General features: G+C 34.7%; 1 long non-coding RNA gene across 1 annotated transcript in view; it reads right to left on the bottom strand.

Moving 5' to 3' along the window:
• Positions 1-9,993: 9,993 nt before the first annotated feature.
• LOC108515158 (uncharacterized) overlaps positions 9,994-12,444 on the bottom strand; it is a 65,576-nt gene continuing 63,125 nt past the window's right edge. The window contains exons 3-4 of the long non-coding RNA XR_001881437.1: positions 10,974-11,073; positions 9,994-10,148 (exon numbers count right to left, since the gene is read on the bottom strand). This is a non-coding gene — a long non-coding RNA (uncharacterized LOC108515158). The remainder of the gene's footprint in view (positions 10,149-10,973; positions 11,074-12,444) is intronic.

The raw sequence follows: 12,444 nt of genomic DNA, 5'->3' as shown, positions 1-12,444 counted from the left end.
AGTGTACCTGTCTGATTCTTCCTTTGGAAGTTTCCTCTCAGGGGTGTACTCCACCCTGTGAGGTGTGGGGTGTCAGACTGCCCCTAGTGGGGGATTTCTCCCAGCTAGGCTACTCAGGGGTCAGGGACACACCTGAGCAGGCAGTCTGTCCGTTCTCAGATCTCAACCTCCGAGTTGGGAGATCCACAGCTCTCCCCAAAGCTGTCAGACAGAGTCGTTCGCGTCTGCACCAGCCCCCGCTGTTTCCCCTGTTCCCCAAGGATATTTTAAAATATAGACTCCTCCTTTCATCCACTTAAATTTTCCTACTTAATAAGACCATGCTCAATGTTATTTAAACTACTCAAGGGTTTTATAGTATAATTGAGTGTATAAGATATAAAAACATGTGGATCCTATGGTTGGTATAAATTGCCATAATTTGTGATTCCTTCCTATATGCAAATTATTTTAAAATGTGACTTTACAACTTCTTCCATCAAGAGATGGTATTTATTTCTCCAGCTTTTGAATCTAAGTAGGCTTGTGCCTTGTTCTGGCCAGTAGACTCTTTCAGAAGTGCCAGTTCGGAATCTAGGCACCAGGAGACTGTGCATGCTTCTGCACTCTCTCTTAAAAATCTGCCGATCAACCATGTTAACAAGTACAGATTACCCTGTTACATGATGAGAGATGGTGGTCCATTCACCACCATAGCCCCAGGAAACTTCAAGCCAACCATCAGACATGGGAATGATGCCATCTAAAACCACTGAGCCAATAGCCAGCCCACCAGTAGCAGTTTACTGTGGATAAAAAAATTTAGCCCGGCTGAAACCAGAAGTGCCCAGATCAGTAGAGCTCAGGCTAAACTGCCAAATCATTGAATCACGAGCTAAATAAATTATTATTGTTTTGAGATTGGCGGGTGTAACACTGTTCCAATAACCCACGGGATGGCAGAAAAAAGAAAACAGAGAAAGCAAAATTGGAGATAACAAATAAGAAAAATAAAATGGTAGATATAAGCCTTAACTTATGGTAATTTTATTAAATGTGAATTGTATATACCAATCAAAAAAGAGGGTTTGGCAGAGTAGATTGAAGAATGTGACCCAACTATATGCTTTCCACAGGACATTCACTCAAAAATATAAAAATGTAGGCTTCACATAGTTTGCAGTTCTGTTTATTAGAGCATACACATTTAGGATTACCAGGTCCTCTTGGTGCATTAACCATATTATCATTATAAAATATCTGTCTCTGTCTCTGGTAATTTTCTTTGTTTTGAAGTCTATTTTGTCTGATATTAATACAGTGATTCTTGCTTTCCTTTGATTAATGTTTGCATGATACATCATTTCATCCCTTTACTTTCACCTCAAAAATGTGTAAAACAAAACATGGTAGAGTTGAAAAAATAAATAAACTCACTATTATGGTTGCAAACTTTGTCAAGCATGGTAGCATGCACTCACAATTCCAGCTACTCAGAAAGATGAGGCGGGAGGATCACTTGAGGCCAGGAGGTGAAGGCTGCGGTGATTCTTAATTACGCCACTGCATTCCAGCCTGGTTGCAGAGTGAGACCCCATCTCCAAAAATGCATACATGCATACATTAATAAATAAATAAATAAATAAATAAACTATTTATAATATAATATTAGTTGGAGACTTTAACATGCATTCTCAACAATTAATAAAAACAACTAGATAGAAAATCAGCAAAGATGTAAAAAAACTCAAGTAATATCGTCAACGAACAGGATCTAAACAACACTTAAAACTCTACCCAACAATAGCAGAATACACCTCCTTTTAAAGTGCCCACATATCATATACTAAGATAGGCCATATACTGGATCATAAAACAGTCCTCAAAAGAAATTTTTAAAATTACACATATGGTGCTACCCTATCTCAATGTGATCAAGTTACAAATCAATAAGAGAAAGATACCAGGAAAATCTACAAACAGGTGGAAACTAAAAACCATATTTCTAAATAAATCATGAGGAAAGGATGAAATCTCAGGGTAAATTAAAAAAATACATAAAATGAAGAAAATAAAATACAAAAGAACAAAATGTATGAAACACAACTAAAGCAGTACTGAGGGAAATTTATAGCACTGAATATATATGTATTAGACAAAATGGAACATCTCCAATCAATAATCTAAGCGCCCGCCTGAAGAATCTAGTAAAAGAAGAGTAAATAAACCCAACGCAGGCAGGAGAAAGTAAATATTAAAGGTAAAAGTAAAAATCAATGACATTAGGAACCAAAAAACAGTAGAAAAGAACAATTAATCAAAGAGCTGTTTCTTCAAAAGATCAACAAAACTGACAAACCTCTAGCAACGTTGACAAAGTAAAAGGAGAAATGATGCCAGTTACCAATATCAGGAGTTACACAGAAGAGGTTTGTACTGACAGCAGACATCAAAGTAATAACAAGGAAATATTATGAACAAATCTCTATGCATAAATTTGACAAATTAGAAGAAATGGATCAATTCTTCAAAAAACAAAAACTACTACAACCAACCCAATATGAAATAAATTACTTGGATACCATGTGCTAATGTAAGAACTTGAATGATTTTAAAACTCCCCCAAAACTAAAATTTCATGGCCCACGATGATTTCCAGGATTATTCCTCACAACATTTTAAAAATAATTTGCCATTAACTCTACACAATCTCTTCCAGAAAATAAAAAGTGAAGGAATAAATATCCTAGTTTGTTTTATGAATTTAGCATTATTCTGATACCAAAACCAGACATGAAACAGCACTAAAAAAAAAAAAAAAAAAAAAAAACTACAGACCAATAGCCCTCATGAATATATACCCATTTATCCTTAACAAATATTTGCAAATTCTATTTGTGAATAGTACAGTACATAAAAAGAATTATACACTATGACAAAGCCACACAATTATAATTAGTGAAATAAGTCAAGAAAGGGAAATAAAAGACATACAGATCAGAAGAAAAAACATAAAACTGTTATTCTTTGCATATAATATAAGTTTTTGTTTCAGGAATGCAAGGTTAGTTCAGTATTTGAAAATCAATTAATGTAAGGCACCCTATTAAGCAGTTAAAAAAAAAAGAAGAATAACATGATTACATCAATCCATGCAGGCATAAAACCATTTGACAAATTATAACACTCATTCATAATGGAAACTCTCAGAAAAACAGGAATAGTGATAAATTCTTTAACTTGATTTAAAAAAATTCTGTGTAGAAAAACCTGTAGCTAAAATTATAATTACTCAATGGTGAAAGATTGAATGCTTTCCCCATTAGATGGAAACAAGGCAAGGATGTCCATTCTCATCAATTTTATTCAACATAGTGCTGGAAAATTCTAACCAGTGCATTAGGGCACAACAGAGAAAAAAAAAAAAAGGTAAAGAGATTGGAAAGAGAAATATAAAACTGTCTTTAACTGAAGATGATACCATTTTTTTAAATAGAAGATATCTGGGAATCTATAAGAAAAGCTTCTAGAACTAATATCTGAGGTCAGCAAATTCACAAGATGTAAGACACAAGATAAAATATCAATTGTATTTTATACACTACTAATGAACACATAGATATTTAAAATTTTAAATGCAGTACCATTTACAATCACTCAAAAATGAAATTCTAGGGTGTCAATCTTACAAAACATATATAAGACTTGTATGTTAAAACTACACAACACTGATTTTAAAAATTAAAGTTCTAAATAAATGGAGAGAAAAGCCACATTTGAGAGTTAGCATAGTAATTATGTCAAGCTTCCCCAAATTGATATATAGGTTATATAGGTTTAATGCAATTTTATCAAAGTTTCAGCATTTTTTATAAATATAGGCAAGATTACGCAAAAAGTTATGTGAAATGACAAAGGAACTATATTAGCTAAAACAATTTTGAAAATGAAGAATAAAGTAAAGAAATAAGTCTATTGAATTTCAAGACTTAGTATAAAGTATTAGTATTTGCACTGTGTGGTACTGGCAGAAGGATAGAAACATGAATCAATTGAAGAGAATAGAGAAACCAGAGATAAACCCTCATACATATGCCCAACTGATATTTTAAAAGGTATAATTAGATACCCATGGAGAGGATAAAAGAACTGTAACCTAACACTGATATGTTATACAATAATTAACTTAAAATGGATCATTGGCTTAAACATAAAATGTATAACTCCACAATGTTTAGGAAAAAAAAAAAATCATAGGAGAAAATATTTGGTACCTAACAGTAGGCAAGGAATTCTTAGACTCGACAGCAAAACTACAAATTATAAAAGTAAAACATGTTCAACTGGACTTTATCAAAATTAAAATATTTTCGTCTGTAAAAGACCAAATGTTTAGAGGATAAAAAGACTAACACTGACAGAAAATAATTGCAAACCACATATCTGACAAAGAACTAGTATTCTAAAATATACAAAGAACTCTCAAAACCCAACAGTAAAAATAAAGAACAATCCAATCAAAACCTGGACTATAGAAATGAACAAGACATTTCTTCAAGAAAGATATATAGACAGCAACTAAGCATAAGATATTCAACACCATTAACCATTTAAAGAATGTAAATTAAAACTACAATGAAATGCCACTGGAGGAAACAGGCTAAAGGGTATCTTTACCATGGGATCTCTCTGTACTACTTCTTACAACTGTATGTGAACCTCCAGTTATCTCAAAATGAAAGATTCAATTTTTAAAAAGTTATGTATACTTTGGAAATTATAATGTTAATATACAACAAAAAATGTTCCAGGAAAATTCATTGTTATAGCATGTAACTGACACCATGGCCCACAGATGTGCATAGTAAAGAAAAGAGATAAAGTTAGGGAAGGCCTTGGAGATAAGAGGAATTTGATCTGGTCCTTGAAGAAAGAGAATGCTTTGGAAACGTGTGAGAAGAATTGCAATAGTCGACATGACGTGTCAGTCTTGTTAGAGTAGGGAATTTGTATAAGAAGGTACATTAGGGAACAGGGAATTCTTTTAAGGCAACAACATAATTGTACTTCTGCTTCCTGTCCCTTTACCTCTTCTATATTTAAAGCTTGATCTTTATCATGTTTTTGTTTTGGTCTTCTCTTGAGAATATTGTTTTCGGGAGCAGATCCTCTTCCAGAAATTCAAGAGCAAAAAAGGTGAAGTAGGCCTCCTAATGCTCACTGTCCATTTTCTATGCACTCAACCTAAAAATTGTACTTATGTGGATAAGTAAATATGTACTGTAACCCAATCAGTTGGGAGATAGGTCAATTTGATGAAAAACCAAATTGTGTTTGGTTTCTTAGAAAGAAGAATTAAGATGTTCTTCCATTTACCAGTTTTGGGTTCTCACTCAATCACATAATTACTGACCTCCAGTATTCAAATCTACAATATGGGACTCTTTCATATGGTTGCAGGGGAAAATAAATATAATTGGTATATAAAGTTGCTAGTGTAGGCCAGGCATGGTGGCTCACACCTGTAATCCCAGCACTTTGGGAGGCCGAGGTGGGCGGATCACTTGAGGTCGCAAGTTCAAGACCAGCCTGACCAACATGGAGAAACCCCATCTCTACAAAAAATACAAAATTAGCTGCCGGGCACAGTGGTGCATGCCTGTAATCCCAGCTACTCGGGAGACTGAGGCAGGAGAATCACTTGAACCCGGGAGGCGGAGGTGGCCACAAGCTGAGATCATACTATTACACTCTATCCTGGGCAACAAGAGTGAAACTCTGTCTCAAAAAAAAGTTGCTAGTGTAGAAGTAACTCAATAAATAAGTTTCCTTTCCTTTAGAGTACCTTATAGTTGCACTGCATATCTAACTTACTTCAATGGATATTTATTGGACCGCTATTATGTGCAAGGCAATGTATTCCAGTGTGTTTCAGTTTATAAGCATTAGACTGCTATGGATTATGCTTTCAATATTTTGCACTAAGGAAAAGACAGCATGCTTCTATTTCTATAATTCCATATAAAAGATGGTGACAAGTACTGTAAATTGGCCCATTCAGCTCTTATTTCAACCTCCTTGTTTCTAGCTTCCATTCTTGTGTTATGAAGACAAGAAGGGTAAAATTACATTTCTCAGACAGTTGCAGCTATAGCGCAGCACATGAGTTAACTTCTACCAAGTAGACACAGACCTGTTAGTTGAATGCAAAAGTGACCATAGCAAGAGAATTGTTACTTGATTGTGGTCATAGTGCAGACTCTTTGGGCAAGTGAATGGTGAAGAAACATTTGGTATATCTGGGGTGACTGGAGTTAAATTCTAGAATCTAATCCTTTCATAGATGTGTAGAGGCAGGCAGTGGTGGCAGTGTTTTTTCTAAGAATAGTCCCATTGTGTAGTTGTGTGCCTTTCCTGACTGTGTTGTGTTTGACTTCATGGGTCCAAGCTGAACCCATTACTTCTCTGGTCCATTTAAAGATTTTGTAAGCAATTTAATGTTATGTAATACTAGATCTATTGGTTTCTGTCACCCACAGGCAAAAGCCCTAACAGATGCAAATCTGGTATGTTCTGTTTTAGATTTTGTTGTTGTTGTTGCTTCTCATTTTTGTTTAAAGCTTTTAGGTCATCACAGGTGTGATACAGGTATTCAGTGGAAGCCAATATGAATTTCTGTGCAATTCTGCTTTCCCTTTTTCCTAGATCCAGGTATTGTCAATGATATGGAACATAAAGAGATTTAATAATGCACCAAGGTACGTCTGCCGGGCAATGTTCAGTGGTGAAAAGCAGAAAATGTTCCTGTGGAGTGTTTTTAGAATGCAAGCAAAAAGTGATTATTATCACCAAAAGAGGTTTAAAATATACCCCTCTGAATGCTCTAAAGCACAGAACCAGGTTATAACCAAGAAATTCACATCTAAACAGAATTAGAGGCAGAGGAAACAGAAAAACATGATCAGCTCTGCCAGCCTTGGGAAAGAAATGTTGTTGACCTTTCTGGTCCTCAGTTTTATCATCTATAAAACTCAGACAATAGTGATAATAGGTAGTCCTACCTTCTATTAAATGTAATAATATATATAAAGTAATTTTAACAAAGCCTGACAAATTATATCATTATCATAATCATCATTATTATCCTTATTATGATCACCAATATAGCTTCTTTCTTAACTATTGCTTACCACACGTAAGTATATTTAGTAAACCAAAATTATTTTTTGTCATAGTTTTAATAATCCTCAAAATCCTTCATTACCTTTTAGTATCCCCTTAATAAATCCATGAGGTATTTTAATACATTGACAGATGAACATGAATTTTGTTTGGGTTTCCGGTACTCAAAGTAGGAAAACAGATAAACAGCATTTCTTTAGAACACTTCTTACACATGCTAATTTTGCCTGTGGGGCTTACGTATTATACATTCTTATGAAGGCAGCATGCAATAGAGTAATGGTTCTTAAAAACATGGGTTGATTTTGCTCCTCTAGTACATGTGGCAAGGTCTGAGAAATTTTTGGTTGTTATATTTGGGAGTGGGGGTTCTACTAGCATCTCATGGGTAGAGGTTAGAGATGCTACTTAACTTCACACAATGCAAAGACAGCCCTCACAACAAAGAATTATTCCACCCAAAATGCCAGTAGTGTTGTGGACAAACCTTGCCAAATAGATTAATGATCAATAGCAAATGTGCTCTTAATCATAACCCACATTTGCTACTTATTAGCTGCGTGAATTGGGGCAGGTTATTTAACTTCCATGGTTTAATTTAATTATCTGTAAAATGGGGCTAATAATAATAGCTACCTAAAAAACTTGTCATGAGAAAGAAGAGACAAATTGTGAAAGTGACAGCACGGAGTTACCACTCGATAGGCTTAGCTGTTAATATTATTTTATCTACATTATTTGTTATGTTAACCAGTGAATTGGGTATTGCACCTGTTTTATTAATTAGAAATAGATTCTAAGCAAGTTTAAATTATTTGTGCAAGTTTACCTAGTCAGTAAGAGAGAGTACTGGATTTCAATTCGAGTCTCTAAATCTTCTTTGCACTCTAACCCAATGCAAACAATTACAACATTAGATTTAGACTGCTTTTCAGTTTAGGACTCAAAGTTAAGAGAACAGAAGGAATTTATCATTTTTTTAAAAACTGACTTATTTATGGATTGTCCATACCAAAGAATCTCACCATACTGCCTCTATCCCACATTACCCTTGAAACTGTTGAAGGAAATGATCAACAATTATTGATCAAATATCTAGTAAGAAATTATTAAGCACCTCCAGGAAGTAAAACAATTACAAAAATGGTCACATCAATTATGTTTGACTTAATTACCCATTTAACCAAATGAATGAAAAATAGAATACATTAAAATTTAGATACCAGTGATAATTGTGCAAAAGTACAAATACATAGGCATATCAAAAATGTAAATGCTTGGACATAATTGTGAAGAAAGAGAAAAATTGAAAGTGTATACCAAATGCTATAAATTAATTTCTGAAGAAAGGAGCAATGCAGAAGTGGGGAAAATGTACAATGTGATTTGCTCCACATATTCAGAATACAAACAACGCAAATGTGGTCCATGAGGGTGGGGATCTTTGGCTGTTTTGTTCACTGCTTTATCCCAAGTACCCATACAGTGCCTTCAAGGTAGTGGGAGTTAAATAAATCTTTGTTGAATTGGTGAATTAATGAATATGGTCATGTCTTTTTTTAATTTCCCAAATTAATTACTCCCTGGCCTAAAATCAGAAAGTCCAGCAACCCTCTCCTGAGAACATGTTTTCCCAAACTGCCCAAACTCAGGAAGGCAGACTTGATTCCAAAGGTGAGATGGAAAATGAATAGAAGTGGGATTGATCTTGTCCACCTCTCCAGTCTTTCTCTTCTCTCACGCATTTTGTGCCCCCACTTAACGACTCACACAAGTCCTCTGCCACTGGCAAACCGTTGTTAATCCTACTCCCTGTCTACACAGGGACTCCAAAATCACACTCTCCTTCTGATCCCCTGCAATGGTTCTGATTCTCAGCAATTATTCCCTAGGCACAGACACTTGCCACTTTTTAATTGCCATGGTGGCCAGGATGGGAGCTACTACCAATAGCAGCAGCAGGAGGTGTGAAAGCAGGGCTTATCCCACAGACCCTGATTTTATATTAAACCCAATTCACTTCCTTAGACTCCGTTTGAATTCATTATCATTTTAATACACCAGGCATATTCACCTCCTTTTTCATTGAGTCATAAATGCAAACAATTTGGTCCACACTAAATGATTTCCCTTTTAGAAAATATGGGCAGTAGTAGCTGGGTCTTGATCTCTTCTCACTCTGGAAAGCCTTGTACAAATAATTGACTTTCTACCCTATAAAAATAAAGGGTACAAAGGTACCCAAAACGTGATTAAGCTTTTGCTCAGCAAGCAAAGAAAGCAAAGAGCTTGTTGCCCTCTTCTCTCTTAGTTAATGTTGCCTTCTGAACCCACATAAATAAAGATGATCACTCAAGAGATTCTTTGTAGAACATATAATTTCAGGTGTAATCTGATGACTCTTGAGTATAAGCAGAAATAACAAGGGTTGAGATGGTAGGGTAAGGGTGTAACTTCGAAAACCAGCTCTCAAAAAATAGTCTGCGCAGAGTAGCTCACACCTATAATCCCAGCCAGCCCTTTGGAAGGCCAAGGTGGGCAGAGGCTTGAGGTCAGGAGTTCAAGAACAGCCTGTACCATATGGCAAAATCCCATCTCTACAAAAAAAATACAAAAATTAGCTGGGTGTGGTGGCATGTGCCTGTAGTCCCAGCTACTCAGGAGGCTGAGGTGAGAGGATGGCTTGAGTCTAGAAGGTTGACACTACAGTGAGTGTGATTGCACCACTGTACTCTAGCTTGGGAGACAAAGCTAGACTCTCTCTCAAATAAAATAAAATAAAATAAAATAACACAAATATTCTTAATTTGTAGCATTTATAGATTTCCATGGTTCAAATATTCCCATCATAGCCTGCTGATATGACACCATGATAACATAATTGGAAAGAAATGCAATCAGCTCTCCTCTCTGATGCAAAACAACTTCAGCACACCTCTGTTTGAAGGAATGAGCATTGTAGGAGGAAGGAATGCAGGCAGCTTCTCCTAAAAAAAATTACCAATGATACTTAAAATTATAATTTTATAAGGGGCATTATAAAAGCATCCCAGTAATCCAAATGTAACAAAAAGTTTATATCTTCCTAAAGTAGAACAGATTTTTTTATAAAGAGAGACAGGCTGGTGATTCATACTACCTTTACAAAATTTTATCAAAGTTGCAAAATACTTTGCAAAATGATGAACAGCATACCTTCATGTGTAATGTTAAAACTGTTTTCATTGTCTTTCGAATAAGCTGAGAAAACAGTTTGAAGAAAAAAATTGTTTAACTATATTTTCTTATTCTTATTTGATATTTAATCTGTATTTTAAATAATTACATATACATTGTATTATATATAACAGTAAAATGGAATATTTACATCATAATTTGGGGAATATCTACTTGATGCCTTGGACTGGAACTCTTAAAATATTTAATTCATTTATTTTGCATCTGTGACTGTCATACAAGTTTCTAGAGTACATTATACATGAAAGAACTAGACTGCCTACCTAGGAACACACAGGCAGGCTTGCAGTGAAAGCAGTCTTGACATTGTGGAGATCTATAAGCACACAGCTTATAGCTTAAGTGTGGCATATACATAAAGTGTAGGAGAATGGTATAGTTTCTAAGATAGATGGATAAGAGAAATGGAAAGGAAAATAAAAAGAAATTAATATTTTCTGAGTTTAAAAACTTAAAGCACAAGTTTTTGGAATCTCCTTTGATTTTCATTACAACTCTTTTGAGTTGGGTATAATTGATCGTGTTTTATAGATTAGATAACTCAATTTTGTAAATAAGTATTTACAATCACATACCAGGAAATGATGAAGTCAGGATTTAAACTTGGACCTGTGTGATTCCAAAGCTGGTGTTCTCTCCAATTCACAGTGCTGTCTCAGGTAAGCAGGCAATGCCCTTGTAGAGAGAGAATGGAGTAATCGAAGGTTATCAAAATGGGAATCCAGGAACTGATAGGATCCTATATTGGACTTTATTTGGTAATAAGGCAGAAGCTCAAAGAGTTTTACCTGGATCAAAAGTCAAAACTAGTCCAGAAATATGGGTTCATATTACTGAGGCACTTGACTTTTAAATGTGATAGAGTTTCCCCAAATCCCTCCCTTCCTAAGACCAGAATTGTCCCCAAAACTTTGGTGGAACTGTAGGTAGAGTTTTAGATAAAGGTCAAGTGGTGCTGAGGGTCTAGACAGGCAAACTGCGAAATCGGGGCATAGGCAGGTCCTATGTTATCTTACAGTTTCTTTCAATTCTTTGATCCCAGGTTTTTAAATTCTTCCTGATTCCCCCATGCATTAGGAGAGTGGACTACACTATATCCAGCACTCTATCAAGTGGTGCCCAGCAAAAGTACACAGAATTTTTAAAAATTGCGAAATAAAATATAGCCTTTGCTCCACAGAATGCATAAAACAATTCTGGGGTAAATACTCATGCATATTAAACAAATATGAAGAATATTTGTCCATATCCTTATCAAAATTAACAAAAATTAAAAGAAAGTACACAATAAAGCACTATATCTAACTAAAGTGGAAATAATAAGGTACTAAAGCTAATATAACAGACTCTTAGTTTTTGGGTAGCCAGATCAGTACCCAGACAGATCACTCTGGGTTTGGACACATGTAAAGGATTTAAATGAGTGACTGGGGAAATCATATTAATATTCCAAATAATGAAATACAAATCTAATAAAAATTATGTAACTTGTTTAAAGCTGACTTCAAATATCCATACCACAATTTTGGCTTTGATGTCCAATTTCATTTTAAAATAGAAAAGAAATGTAAACGTTTAAAATCGTCTTCAAAATTTCTTATTATTTTTTTAATATTGAGAATTTTAGGTGCACACACCATTAACTTGTTTTGTTTGCAACTTTTAACATTTAATATTGCTCAAATAGGTTGTTCTATTTTATAATAATAATAATAATAATGACATTTAATTAGTTTTCAAAGCCGTTTCATGTCTATAACTTGCATGATTTTCACTAAGACCCTGAATTTGGAAAAGATAGCTAATCCCTCAGTCTTATTTCTCTCCTTTGCTCAGATGGGAGTATAACAATAAGCAGAGATTACTGTGAAAATTAACCATCTGATACGAAGTTATCACCTCTCACACTTACTAATCAATAGTAAACTGGTTCTAAATCTTACTAATCAATAGTAAACTGGTTCTAAATCTGAATTCTCGTGACTCCATTGTTGGAGCTGAGGTGTCAATTGACTCTGTCTTCTGATTTCTTTTTTTTTTTTTTTT

This window comes from Rhinopithecus bieti, unplaced genomic scaffold, assembly GCF_001698545.2.
Source record: "Rhinopithecus bieti isolate Rb0 unplaced genomic scaffold, ASM169854v2 scaffold_34331, whole genome shotgun sequence".
In the NCBI taxonomy this organism is placed as follows: domain Eukaryota; kingdom Metazoa; phylum Chordata; class Mammalia; order Primates; family Cercopithecidae; genus Rhinopithecus; species Rhinopithecus bieti.
This window is presented reverse-complemented; position numbering and strand designations above follow the sequence as displayed.